This window comes from Solea solea, chromosome 12 (assembly GCF_958295425.1).
Source record: "Solea solea chromosome 12, fSolSol10.1, whole genome shotgun sequence".
In the NCBI taxonomy this organism is placed as follows: Eukaryota; Metazoa; Chordata; class Actinopteri; order Pleuronectiformes; family Soleidae; genus Solea; species Solea solea.
This window is the reverse complement of record NC_081145.1, coordinates 24,889,239-24,904,388: the sequence shown is the minus strand read 5'-3', so window position 1 is coordinate 24,904,388 and position 15,150 is coordinate 24,889,239. Positions and strand designations below refer to the sequence as shown.

Genomic DNA, 15,150 nt, shown 5'->3' with positions numbered 1-15,150 from the left:
ACACACACACACACACACACACACACACACACAGGTCCTACCCTTTTTGTCCATTCATTTGGACAAAAGGTCTAAACAAGGCGTTATCTGTAACCTTATCCTAGCCACCATTCAAATCTTAGTCTAATCTAAACCTATAACCAGTTCCTCAGAAATTAGGTTCTGCCTTATCAGGACCAGGTTTTGGTCTCCATAAGAAACTACTGGTTGTGACAAGTGTCAGCAGAGGTCCTAAAAAGGCAACACAAACAGGAAAACACACACATTCTTGTACAGCGGTCTAGTAAAACATAATCCTAACCTTTAAACTGTGCGTGAACTAAACCTAATTCTAAAATGTCTTTGTTTGAGTGAAGACTTCTTCATTCAGTCACATCGTATGACCGTCACATGGAGAAGAATCCTAAATGCAACTGAAACTGTCCAGTGTGTTGAAACCCTGTAATTCCTTGACGTGTGTGACAGGTAAAATCCCCGATTTGAACACTTCCCTCCTCTATTTGCCTCAAATCTAGAAAATCTAGCAGCTACACTTCACATCATCCGGAAGAAAAATTGACATTGAAAGATAACATGTTCTGTCGTTTCCACGTTCAGGCGTCAGACCACCTTGTGTTTTTCTCTCCACTAACATATTCCTTTATTCCCAGTTGCAGCAATAAAACTTATTTCAGTTTTTTGCATAAAAGCAGGGCCATGACCAACGCTTACTTCAAGTATGTGTTCACTTCTCGCAGCTTAAAGGAGGAAAATCTGAGTAAACAGTTTATAGTCTAAAGTAAACAGAGCTACTAGAGTCTCAGCTCCTCAGGTCGCTGCTTTTTCTTTATCGTCACAACACTTATCTTTTGCCCTTTGGCCGGGTTTTTTAGCCTCAGACCAGGAAGTAAATCAGGTCAGTGAAAGACGCCGAGGTTGATGTAGCAGATTACACACAGAGTCGATGAAAATGAAGACATGCAAATAAACGTAAAAAAAAGTTTGTGTTATTTGCTCAAATTGAGATATTTTAAGTGGAGTGGAAGAGTCACCTTGGTACGGAAGAGTATTAGGGCCTCGTGTAAAAAAAAACTATTGAAAGAAATAAAAAGAAATAAAACATGAATTCTGATATTACGTCAGAATCTGAGATTAAAGTCAGAATTCAGAGATTAAATCAGAATCTGAGATTAAAGATAACATTAGAATCTTGAGATTAAAGTCAGAATTCTGAGTTTTAAAATAGTCAGAATTCTGACTCGGAATTCATCATAATTTTGAGATTAAAGAAAATATCAGAATTATGATATTAAAGAAAATATCAGAATTATGAGATTCAATTCAGAATTCTGAGATTCAATTCAGAATTCCAAGATTAAAGTCAGAATTTGAGATTCAATTCAGAATTTCAAGATTAAAGTCAGAATTTGAGATTAAAGTCACAATTCTGAGATTAAAGCAAAAATCTGAATTCTGACTTTAATCTCAGAATTCTGACTTTTTTCTCAGAATTCATGCTGTCTGTTTTCATCTTGTGGCGCTAATACTCCTCCGTACTTTGTAAATGAAAAAAGGGAGAAAAGAAAAAGCCCCTCTTTCTTTTTTCTCTTGTGATGAAAGAAAAATTAAAGTTTCTGATGAGAAACGGGGGGTAAAGGGGAAAACTGATTTTTCACTTTGTGTGATTGTGCTGTCAGAAAGCGAAGGGTGAGGGGAGGAATATTTTGCAGTTCCAGTCTCAGACGACATCAATACTTATCTGTTATCATTCAAAAAAGCATGTTATCCCTCCGTTATCCACACCACAGTGATTTAAAGTCCAGGACTCCATGATAACTTCTGACAGTGTCAGCATCTGGATGCAGATTATTTTTATCTGAACATGCTGCTTCTAAATAAAAAGGTATTATGGATGTAACTGCACTGCCTTTAAATCTACATGAAGTCGTGACTTTTCATATAATCTTTATTTTAAACTCGGTGGGACTATAAAAGTTGAATGAGCTGTAACAGGAAGTGCAGCAACAGAAATGGCACACAAACCGAGCCGAGTGACTCATTCACTGATGCTGTGTAATCCAGCCAGCATACGATCAGTCACACTCATCTCAGATGTTCAGGTGTGGGATGTTGTGTGGTTTTTTTCTATCTTTGTGATGTGGAAAAAAAAAGGTGTTACTGCATCACCTGTGACTACATAGATCTCCAATAAAGAGGGTTTGTTTTTTTGGGATGGTGCCCTCTGGCAGGAAGGTGATGCCATAGTGAGTGAACAATGCCTGGTGTGTGTTTTTACTTTAGGACCTTTTCTATAATAAAAACTGACCTTGTCAGTACCAAAACCTGGTCTTAATAAGGTACTAAATTAAATTGTGAGGGATTGGTTATGTAATTGAAGTTAACCCTTAGAACTCAGAGCATTTAGGCTCTTTTATCCCATTACTATTCTAAAACAAATATACAGAGGCTGTGTAATATAGAGTGTCTTATATTCTTTTTTCAGCATTACCTAAAGTCAATCTGAAGAAAAGATATGTTTTTCATTTTCACCAACTATATAATCACACATGAAAAAATACTTAAAGGTTTTAAAATTTGACTAAACTTTTGAAATTTGAAAGTATGTCACAGTTCACTCACTCGCTCTTATGAACAATAACAAACAAAAGAAAAACTGTTTATTTTAAATATGCAACAAAAGATTTATCGTAACTTTGACTCAGCAACACATAAGAAGTGCCTGAAGATGTGATAAATGCAATATAAACACACACAGCCTGATCTATGCCGTGTAACCACCAAGGGTTAAGGTTAGGATTAGGCCTTAAGTTAAGATTTTCAAATCTGACTTGATTTTAAAAATGTGGGAGTCCATGGACACAACAAACTCTATAACTCGATTTTCAATGTCGATTTTCAATGTTTTCAAAACGCAGGACCACACACTTGGACATGGAGTTGGACTTAATAGCTGTTGTGTGTGTGCGAAAAAAATAAACTGTAGATAAAATCATGCTTGAAAGACGGAATCAACTAAGTTGGACAAGTTATGGCTCCTAGTCCAAAAGTACGCAACATCTGTTTCCCGGTCAACTCGCTCTCATTGGTTATTGCAGGATTCTGCTCACGCCCCCAAGCAATGTTCAGTCGTAAATATCAAACATGTTATGCACCCATGTTAATTTGCTCTGGGATTAATACACAACTCCTTATATGGCCATCCTGGGAGTGTGTGTTTATAGGTCAAATATTCAGCCTTTAAAATTTTTTTGTTTTTTTTCGTCTTCTTATGTGTTGTTGAGTCAAAGTTATAATTCCTTTTATAACGCACTTTTATTAGTGCTTTAACTAGCAATAATTGTGCAGAAGTCACAAAATCAGACCGTTTTCCTGTTATTTTTGTTCATAGCTAAAGTTGGTGAATTCTTTTTTCATCAGATTGCCTAGGTTGTGCTGAAAAAAGGATATAGGACACTCTATAGTGCACATTCTTATAGCCTCTGTATACGTTTAAACACAGTAATAGAAAAAAGCAGTCACAATGCTCTGTGTTCAAAGGGTTAATACTTACTAACAATTAACTTACTAACTCGTCAGTTGACGTATAATTTGGCCTGATAATCTGTTCAAATCAGGCTAAAATAAGAAGACACCCTCGACTGTTGGAAGGACCAGATCGGAGACAGAAATCTGCAAATGAATGGAAGTCAATGCAGTGTCCTCAGAAGAACAGCAGTGCAAACCTATGTGTGTGTGTGTGTAAGAGAGAGACTTACAGTCTAAGTGTATACGTGATTCACTGCTGGTCCTCTCATTACACTGTCGCCCGCATGCTCATTTTCACTATGTCACCACATTAGCTGTTAGTCACCAGTCTGAAACCATGACTGGAGTTCCCAGCACTCCCAGTCACACGTCCACTCATCAGTCACCAGCTCATCGTCTGCTTGAGTCTCATGTCACGCTCTCTTTCAGGTGTTTGTGGGTTTTGTCCTTCTCTGAAATCTGTTTACGGACGTGTTTGCGGTCGTAGTCAGTGACTGACAAACAAAAACAACAACAAAAAGCAAAAAACAAAACAAAACAGAACAGTCGGACACTCCTCAGGTGGCCCAGTATGGCCCCTCCCCCCCCCCCCACACACACATACATCGTACACCCAACAGCCATGTCCTGCTCTGTTCATGAGAGCAGAAATGTAATCAAGCATTTTACTTCTCCCCCTCCCTCCCTCCCTCCCCCGCCTTCCTCCGCCTCCCCCCCGTATGTGGCTGGCATTTAGATTCCCCCACTATAACAATATCCATGTCAGTGAGAGGAAAAGGAGAAATAAAAGCTTTTATGCCGTGACATGTCAGAAATTGGTCAGCGCGTAATAGATTTTTTTTCTTTCTCAACTGTCGTCCAATAAAAACCTTAAATCACAACACTCAGTGAGAGGGTCGTCTTTCAATTTGAGGGTTGTGGGTTTGATTCCCAGCTCAGTGTGTAAAAAAAACACTGTGTAAAGCAGCTTCAACACTAGAAAAGATCTGTATAAATACAAACCATGAATAATTTTCATTGTTATTAAACAGGCAGAAAAAAAAAACGATCGTGAACTTTGAACCACGCCTGATTCAAACTTCTAATACCATTAATTTTTAAATGCAAATCTCTGCCTTGAAATATCCATAAATTGCCAATAATGTTGTCTCCAGATGAATGTGATGAATAATTTGAAGCTTAATTATAAAAAAGTGAAGATAAACCTTTTAATTCTTATTTTATTTTGAAAGACCTCTCATGGACCACTGGCAGAGCCTTGATGGTCCACACTGTGGGCTACATGGGCAACATCAGCTGGTCTGAGACGTCTTTTCTTACACCATTGGTTGTTTTGCTCACTTCTTTTACTTCTCTGAAGTTGACCTCGTCTGTGTAGGTCGCTACTGTGTCTACTTTGCCTTTAGAAGGATTATTTTAATGCATAATCAACTGATCACTGAAGCTCTTGGACGGTCATCACCACCACCTGCCCCCAGCATCTATAAATTATCCTTTATCACTATTACTATAGTTGCAAGAAGCATTTCCTTTTCCTGTCAAACTAGAGTTTTTTTAGCAGTAGAATCCACGTCTGAAACTCTCTGTGAGTGCACCGCTGCTGTTGTGCTTGCTTTGTTTGGCTGAGTCATGTGAACTCATCTGGGCAAATAACTGTATCACAAAATATTCAAAAAGTTACACACTAGAGTTTTTAGAACAAAGTATTCTCTGGGTAAACTTTCTCAAAAATGAAAAATTGTTGCATTTTCTTTTTAATCACAGTATCACTTTAATAACTTTGGGTTGGTTTTTTGACGCCGACCATGGATTATGACAACCTTTCTGATGTTTTATATACAAAACAAGTTCTCAGTGATTCTGTAGACATGGAATGAGCTGTTTAACATCATTTCCCGACAGACACTGACTTCTTTAAACACGGTCAAGGGCATTTTATGGACCTGGGTCATGAAAGAAACATTTTTTGAGGGGTTACAGATTAAGGATCTTGTATATTTCTGCACTTTACTTAATTACGCCTTTTAATGACCTTTCATATCCTGTTGTGAGCTTTATATCTGAAATCTCTGTGGAACAATGGGACCGTCCTGGCTAAATAAAGGACAATTAAATAAATACAGATTAATACAGACATCTGTGGTGACACAGTGATTGTAACTAATGGTGGCCGTTTGACCTCCCACTGCTAAAATGACGTCAGCTCGTCGCTCAGGTGACACCGGTGAAGGTGATAAGTGACAGTTTAGAATAAACAGGCGATTAATTACACACACACACACACACACACACACACAACGTGGCTGCGAGGCCTATTATTCAGAATGCAGGAGAAGAAGAAGAAGAAGAAGGAGAATAATGGCCTCTCAAGGATTAATGCCCTGCGTCTGCTGTGTTTCAAAGACCAATTACAATCACTGTAAACATGAGCGCTTTCGCCCCCGTGGGGGAAAATTGTGTAAAAAAAAAGTGTAGCTACCACATGGTTCCTATCCGGGACTGAAGAACGCATCCCCGTCCCAAAGGGCTAATGAGACATTAGACGTGATGATTCAAGGTGTGTGTGTGCGGCTCAATCAGGATGATAGAGAAATGTAAGACAAAAAGAAGTGGGAATAAGTGATGAGTCAAACACAGGGAAAGCCCAGGATGAATAAGTAATAAGGACATCTACATGTGGGGCAGACGGGACATGAAATATTAAGTCAGGATCAGATGGAAGAGTTAAGGTTCCAAGCAACTTTAAAACCCCCTGCTACATACAGCTCTATATACTCTTACAGTGAAAGTGTCAAATTAAAGATGGGGAAAAAAAAGTGTTTGTCTCAGCATCTACAGTCCACGCAACGATCTGGAGATCAATGTTCATGTCTGAAGGAGAGAGGGAGGGAGAGAGGGAGAGAGGGAGGAAGAGAGAGAGAGAGAAAAAAAATCTGCATGCAGATAACACCTCCCCGTCACTCTTCTCAGATACATCACTTTTCAGTGTACACACCCAGTTTTAGTATTGAATCAAAGTGAGACACAGAGGCTGCGGCGCCTGAGAAGTGACGACTAATCAAATCTACTTCATAAATAAAACAATGTGTTATTCATTTATAACCTATAAGTGAAACAACAATAATAATAATAATAATTGTAATAATAATAAAATGAGATAAATGAGTGACTGACTGCACAGTAGCTTTCCCCGACATATGAATTACATCTGAGGCAGCACAGGGACCCAGGTCTCATCTTTACCATGGAAACCAACACCATACTACAGCACACACACACACACACACACACACAGAGAGAGAGAGAGAGAGAGAGAGAGGGCGGGGGGGAGAGGGAGCAATTGCCATGGCATCCAGCACCGTGGCGACGAGACGCTTTTCAGCGACCAGACCAATTTACTCAACTGGACACTCAGCCAACCTTGAGTCCATCACTCCCCCTGCTTTACTCCCACTTCACCTCCTCCTCTCTACTTCCTTTTCAGTCTCTCTTTCCTCTCTACAATACCTTTTCTTTTGCAAGGAAGAAGTCTTACCTCTCAGCAGCAGAGAGAGGAGCGAGGTCTTGCTGTGTTGCTCAGTATAGGAGTGGCTCTCAGTGGTGACAGAAGAATAAAAAGAAGCAGAAATAAGGTGCAGCAGCATCAGCATCAGCAGCAGCATCAGCAGCAGCAACAGCAGCAGCAGCTCTGCAGGGATCCTGTGAGATGCCCAGGGAGGGATGCAGCTGAACCGGCACCGCAGGCACGCATCCACCACCACTATCATCAGCACCAGTGAGAGCGGCGGCGGCAGCAGCAGCGAATCAAAAAGGCAGGGGAGGGGAGTGGGATATGAAGGAAAAAAAGAAAAGAAAAAACGCAAGGGAGGGGTGGGGGTTGCTCTATCAGCAGCAGGAACATTACATCATAGGCTGCTTCTGTGGAAGGGTGGGAGAGGAGTGGACGGAGGAAGGGAGGTGCTCCGGCTCTGTCTGTCTGTCACTGCCTCACATCACACAAGTCATAAATTCAATTATTTATGATCGGGTTATTGCAAAAAGAAGAAAAAAAGGAAAGAAAAATGTGTCCCCAGTGGTTTGAAGCAAAGCTGTGAAGTAATGAGTTGAGCTGTATTTATTTGTGGTGGTTTGCTGCTGTCAGAGTTGATCTAACATGATGGACACGGGACTGTGTGATACAGTGAGTGTGTGTGATACAGTGAGTGTGTGTGATACAGTGAGTGTGTGTGATACAGTGAGTGTGTGTGATACAGTGAGTGTGTGTGATACAGTGAGTGTGTGTGTTCACACGGCGTCTCTCTGGGCTGTGTTGAGTTTCATTTGCATGAACGGCGCCGGGGCCTCGCCGGTGCTCACAGAGCATGTTGATGTTCAACCTCTGGAAAAGGTCGTCTGAGATTCTACGCAGCAGTTATATGACAGTCAGTGGAGAAATCTGCTCTCAGTGATTGTAGAATCCGGAGAAATTGCAGTCAGAGAATGCAAATATCCACCAAGGACCAAGGTTTCTGCAGCCAGATCAACACAAAATTCCGAGCCTTTGTTCCTTGGGTCATAATCTACATCCACAGAACATTTCAACCAAATGGATTCTTTACTTTTTGAGTGATGCAGTTCACAGACAAACAAATGTGGTAAATAAATGAGATTATTCTTAAACTGTTGAGGGAAAAGAGACAATGGAAGAGAGTCAAGTTGCCATTTCCCAGTGGTCAGCTTTCAACCACATGTTAAAACCACATTTCAGTTTACCAGAATCAATTTATACACACTCACAATTAACGGGACATTTCTCTAACATGTAGGTCCACATTTGGACAAAGTTCCCTCTGCAGAGATGCCCCAAATGTACCTTTTGTCTTGGCAAAAGCCAAATAAATCAAAAGGAAATAACACATTTATATCTATACCAAATGTATCATATTCCTTTTAAAAAGGTTAAAAAAATAGTTATTTACATTATCATTTATGTGTAAAGTTGCAAATTTAGCAAGTGAATATGTTTTTTATACCTGCAAATAATAGGTCAAAATGTCATTATTGTTTATTAAGCAAAATCATACCCTTTCAATTGGTACATTTCGGTACCATAGTATTGTAAAGGTTCTCCCTCAGTGACAAGCATGTCTACACCTTTAAGACAAACATCAGCATTTATATTTTTGAGTATGTACGTATACGTCTGCGATCTGACAGTATTATAAAGTGAAATCACCACCGTTCACACACAAACTGCACAGAACAGAACTTGGAGACAAATTGACTGAATTCACAGAACATTCAGTCCAAAAAGGCATAAAAGATCACGTTTGCCAAGAACAGCAAGAATGTTGATGTTTTGTATGCAGAGAGCAAAGGCCCCTCCCCTCCTCGTCTTATCTGTGGTATGTATGCTTTACACCGACAGCCTGCAAGAAACTCTGACTCTGTCCTTGAATTTCTCTCTTCCTGCCTTGAAATTTCCTTCAATATGTTTTTTTTAACATTGAATAACGGGGTAAATGTCCATGGATGCTATGTATATATATGTATATATATATATATATATATATATATATATATATATATATATATGTACGTACAGTTTGTCTGCTTCTACACACTGAGTCACACGGCTTAATTTATCAAACACTGGCATCAGATCAGTGAAAACACAAATTCCCGAGTTTAGTTTCAGCACTCAGTGGGAAAAAGTCTGATTGGTGCATCCCTATGAATATAATGTATCAGAGAAGTGCTAAACACTGTGCATGAAGCCAGTGAATGGCACCTTTTCATACTGATATAAGGCCATTTTTATTCAGATTTCATCACGGTGACACCTATAGTACCATACACTATTAGGATCATCTGTTTCCCAAACTTTCTTACTCAATTTTAAAGATCGTGCCCCAAATCAAAAGTGTGAAAAGAGCAAATGTGTGCACAATGTAGTCAGTAATTCGCCCTAATCTGTAACATGTGACATATTTTTGAAATAATCTTTAAGAGACGTTTGGGAAAGGAATTACAACATCATTTCAAAGTGGAACTTTTTTACTGTGCCTTTTCCTCTACACAGCTCCCCCTACAGTTTCAAAGCACATATTTTTACAACCCCATTTTTTTTCATTTTAACTGAAAGTCATATGATAAATATGATAAAGATCTCTACGTTTTGCCCTGCTGTCACATCCCAGATGTCTTTCTGTCAACCTTGTAGCTCCTGTAACATAATAATCCATCACTGTGAGTCAAGGATTAAAAACGCAGAGAAAGTACAAACACTCGGAGAAAGAGGCTTCGAGCGTGAAGGTAACAGATGTTTCATTTAAATGTTTCACTGAAGCCGTCCGGCTTGAAGTGAAGCCAGGCAGATCTCTGGTTCATGTCTGATCAGGACTCTGAACCTTGACGCGACACATCGTTCTTAAATTTTCTGTCATTGAACTGCACAGCAAAGAGAAAAAAAGACAAACTTACTGTCGGGTAAGAGTGAGTTTGAAGGACAGTTGTCGTGGCGTGTCTTGGCAGTCACGTTACACGGCAGTGATGATGATGATGATGATGATGATGATGACACAGCTTGTTCCTGAAATGACAGACCACACAGAGCTTTAATTAAAGAGCTGATGGACTGAGAGTCTGGGTCTTTAAATGTCTAAATCTGCACTTCATCACGGTCGTCACATATGTTCTTCAACAAATGTCGATGTATAAGATCATAAAAATAAGCTTTATTTGTGTCGAACTTTTCTAAACAAGGTTACAACATGCAAATCAAGCCATCAGAAACAAATGATATGATCATGATATAAATAAATCAAGGTGGCAATACGTTTATGTGCTAATATTTAAGGTCCAGTGAATACATTTAAGGTGGAATTATTGCCACAGGTTCTCCAACACACTTGGGAGAGAATATTAAAGTGAGGGATATTCAACTGCAACGTGAAACTTCACCTATAAAAAGTTGCTAAAGTTTACACACTATGCCTTTAATGAAAGGCTGTGTACAAAGACCTGTTTCCACAAGTGATATAAAATGTATCTTTTAAATGTATCTATCATGCTGCACACAGGAAGTGATTCGTTATAAACTATATGGACAAAGGTATTGGAACGCAATGTATTGGTACTGCAATGAAGTATTCAAATACATATAGAGTACTTTTAATTGCAGCTATAACAGCGTCCACTCTTCTTGGAAGACTTTCCTCAAGTGTTTCTATGGTGAATTTGTGTCCATTCATTCATTCATTCATTCATTCCGTAGAGCATTTATGAGGTCAGGGTTACACTGAGGTTGGACGAGAAGGTTCTGGCTCACAATCTCTGTTCCAGTTCATCCCAAAGGTGCTCGATCATGGGGTTAAAGGTCAGGGTCCTGTGTGGGGCCAGTCAAGTTCTTCCACACCAAACATGAAAGTCAAACCATGTCTTTAAATCAAGTCTTTGCTTTGTGGACTGGGACGCAGTCATGTTGGAATAGAACAGGGTCTCGAGCCAAAAGCCTGACTGAGACACCTGAATTCAAACTTTTGTCCATATAGTATATGTCAAGACAGACGCTGCAGCATCATTGTGCTAGTAAAGCAAGACACACACGCAACCAAGTTGGATTATGACTGAAAACACAAAGCAGTGTTTCACGGGTGAATTTTACTGCTCAAAAAACCCTGTTTTTCAGGATTTTAACAAATCAATACTTCTTGTCCCCAACCACACAAACGCTCCCTCAGTCAGGGCTGATAGTTTTGCTTGACAGAGCCTGTTTCCAGATAAAGGACACAGCATACAGATAATTTTAATAATTATAATAATAATAGTAATGATAATGACACATTTTACACTCAAGGTCACTTTAAGTCACATATGAGAAAATAAAGAAAGAAAAAATAAGATAAAATTGTCAAAATTCAACACACTAGGTGGAGTTTAAAATACAAAATACAAAAAAGATGGCTGGGGTGATAGTGGGGGGATGGTCATGTGGGGTAGAATTGTATGAATATGTGAGTTCAGGTACGTTATTGTTGTGGGAGTGTTGTGTAAGACCAAACTGAGTCAGAATAACAACATCTACAACAACAAAAATCCCCCAAACTTACACAAAATAGCTTTAAGTAGACCTGACTTTGGGGCCCTGGCTGAATAAAAGGCTCTGTTACCTTTTGTCTCTTGACGCAGGACTCGGGGAAACCTCCAGCTCCGAGGCTCCGAGGCTCCGAGTGCGCAGGCGAGTGTCATCAACAACGTCAATTAAATAATCAGGCCCGAATAAATCAAGTGCTTTGCCGGTGCGGTAAATTCAGATTAGAGAGCCGTCCATTACAGTCTGCAGATGTGACCTGCACAAAAGCAGTTTATCATCTCACTTACAATAAAAAACCAAACAGAAGCAGGAAAAGAATGGAGCGCTGTGTTTGCACCGAGGACTCTAATGAGTGTGACATCGCCTGCAGAGAAGAGAGAAAAAAATCAATGCAACTGCTCTTTTGTCCGTCCGTCTCATTTTAAAACATAAAACATTCTCCACATACCCGAGTGTTGTAGGCTGACAGGAATGCAGCACACTGTACACCCAGTGTGTGTGTGTGTGTGTGTGTGTGTGACACTATTCACCGGACGATGCCTGAGAAAGGCGGGTATCCCCAGAATGTAAACAGCACTCCAGACGGACCTGACCTTTGCTAAAACACAAATTGGCTGAACCCCCTGATTATGACCACAGGGGGTAAGAACTACAGCCTTGGAATATTATTGCTGTAGCTCACAGACAATCGGTCCACTTTCTTTCCCTCTTTCTCTCTTCTTCTTCTCTCCTCCTCCTCCTCAAGGAATCGCTCTCAAGTGCGAACACATTCGAGCAGAACAACAATGACGGCATTGAGAGACGGGAGTGACCCTGACATGACACTGTTACTAAGAAATAAAGCTTATTTCTGGGGTTTAGGATAAATACTAGGGATGGTGAGTCGGGATATTAAAAAATCAGCAAAAGCATTTCAGCCGAGTCATGTTTGGGCTGTTTATTTCTTCTTTTTTGGGAGAACAATATTTGTTATACACAGTTGGAGAATTATGTCTTTGACATGACTCGGCACAAATGTGTTGTTCACAGCGGAATTAGGGCAAAACATACGCTAATATCTTGAATTTTCAGGTCATTTTAAGTGCACAACAGAAAGTGATTAAGATCTCTAGTGCGACTGATGTCGACACATCGTCTTTTCTAGATACTCAAGTTTTTGATATCGGAAAAAAACAGATAAAAACTGTAAAACCAATAAAACAGCACAGACTTTGCCCGATGTTCTAACGCATGGTTATTTCTGAAAAAGGCTCAATAAAACATACTATATTATTCATCATGTATCTAATCACTGCAGCAGTCAGTTATCACTGTAAGGATTACATGAATCGCTGCTAATCTCCATCACACTATTACTGGTAATCATAATTAACACTTTAATAGTTTTCAATTACTCTAACTTTATCACAAAACTGCACTGAATCATGCTCTTGATTATCTTACACAACTAAAAGTCTAAATGTTTAAATCCAATTTTAATAATAATACAATTTTCACAAACGTTGCCCCAAGAGTTAAGTGGCGATAAATTATTCATATCTCACACGTATACTGTACGTTGGTCAGCTGTGATATGTGGCGTTGACTGATGACACAGAGCAGATGTGTTTCCTCCATCTGGAGCCCTGGAGACCACTTCTCAAATTAAGGGGTCAGAGGTGATTGGCTGCTACCGACTACACCCCCCACCCCCCCAAATCCACTCCCTATAGACACTATCGCAGACACACACTCATGTTACCACTGTTTAACAGGCATTTGTGTGGTAAAAAAAACAGAATAACTCTATTTATTTGGTACAAATGTCCGGTGGTTTATTAAAGACCCATACACTGTAAAAATAGCCCGGTAAAAAAAGCCAAATATTCAAAAATTAAGTAAAATGTTCTTGTTTTTTTAAAACTATCTGCCATTGTGGTAAGTCAATTTTGCTTGACTAAAATTAAGATTTAAATCTATGAACTTTGAGCATGTCAAGCCTTAAAACTACAAAAAAATGACAAAAAACTAGACAATACTGGACAAAATTTAAGAAAGCTTATTGTAAACAAAGAAAATATGTCATGTTCTCTTTAAATTTCTTCTTTCTTAAAGTTTTTTCTCGTAAGAATTTATATATAAGAATTTCTTATATTTGTACACACACACAGTAACACACAAACGGAACTCATCTCAGGACTCAAACAGTCAACCCTATGTTTACAAGCCCAGCTCCCTTCCACTGCCCACAGTTCGCTCATAATGCTTATTGTAATAATTAGCAGTAAAACAGAAAAAGAAAATTTAAGAATAAAGCCATGATTCTTCAAAAAGGCAAAATAAATGAGAAATATTCTTAATTTAGCATTTTAACACAACACATTTCACAAATTTGGTGTCTGACAAAAATAATAACTGTTCTTAAAGTGCATTTCCAGATATTAGTGTTTTCTTTTTAAGCAAAACTAAGATTCTTTCTGTTTCTTGGAAAAATAAATTTTTTTATATAGTTCATGTCGACGATAAGGATTCATAAAATTTAATTTAAGGAGTAATTTAATGTTCAAGAAGCCCCAAACCTTAACCTCTGATCCCCCAATCTCTACTCAGTTTGTGCCAGTTTTAAAAACTCCCTCAAGAAGGTTTTGAGATGTTACTTTCACAAAAAATGGGATGGACACACAGAGAAACTAAAAATATACCCTCACCAGCCATTTGATGAGGGACACAGGACACCTAATGGCGTGTAGCATCACTAGGTGTGGTCTTCTGCTGCTGAAGCCCATCTGTCTCAAGGTTCCACATGTTGTGTCTTCAGAGAGAAGCATTTTGGTTTTCACCCAGAAAACTACCCGTGTCTGTATCTTCTCTGTAAACGTTAGAGATGGTTGTGCATGGAAAACCTCAGTAGATGGAGCAAGCATTCAAGAACCCAGTTCTCTCCAGAAGATCCTTATATCGCCAAGTAAATTGTACATTTTGAATCAAATAATGTTCTCCTTGGGCTAAAAACCAGAAAATTTCAACAAAATCCAACCCATACGGCAGCTACATTGGTGTACCTAATAATGTGACCCCCTGATGATAAATGGTTAAAAGAGCAGGTGTTTTCAGTCAATCTGAACTCAAACACATGTCCTACTGTGTGTCAAACATACAGACAATGAGCAGACGTGTGTTTGGAAAGATGTGGCCCCCTTTAAAATAAACAACCATCTTCTTATCTAAACCCTCATTAAACTATGGCCTTCATGTCCATGTGTCCACATGTCCACATGTCCACGTGTCCCGACTCACAAAAAACTAACACAAACTGACTTGCAACTTTCACAAATGGGACGTGAAGTGGGACTGGAATCACAAGAAATCCTAAAACAAGAGGTGGTTTTTACTATGAAAAGTGTATTTCTGTTACCATCAGTGAAGAGATTAAGAGCAGCCGTTATGTCTTGGAATAATGATCTTAATCCCCCCAGAATAAACAGCTGAATGATAACGGGCACCTTTTTTTCTCCCCCACCGATGTCTCTGATTCAGCTGCTCTGGGAAAATGTGGGACATTCACAGTGTCA

The 15,150-nt window shown here is 39.2% G+C and overlaps 1 protein-coding gene across 1 annotated transcript in view; it reads right to left on the bottom strand.

Moving 5' to 3' along the window:
- Positions 1 to 7,294, bottom strand: part of sema4ba (sema domain, immunoglobulin domain (Ig), transmembrane domain (TM) and short cytoplasmic domain, (semaphorin) 4Ba) — a 69,123-nt gene extending 61,829 nt beyond the window's left edge. Inside the window, exon 1 of the mRNA XM_058645847.1 lies at positions 7,061 to 7,294. The gene's annotated coding sequence lies outside the window, so the exon portion shown is untranslated. The remainder of the gene's footprint in view (positions 1 to 7,060) is intronic.
- Positions 7,295 to 15,150: the final 7,856 nt, after the last annotated feature.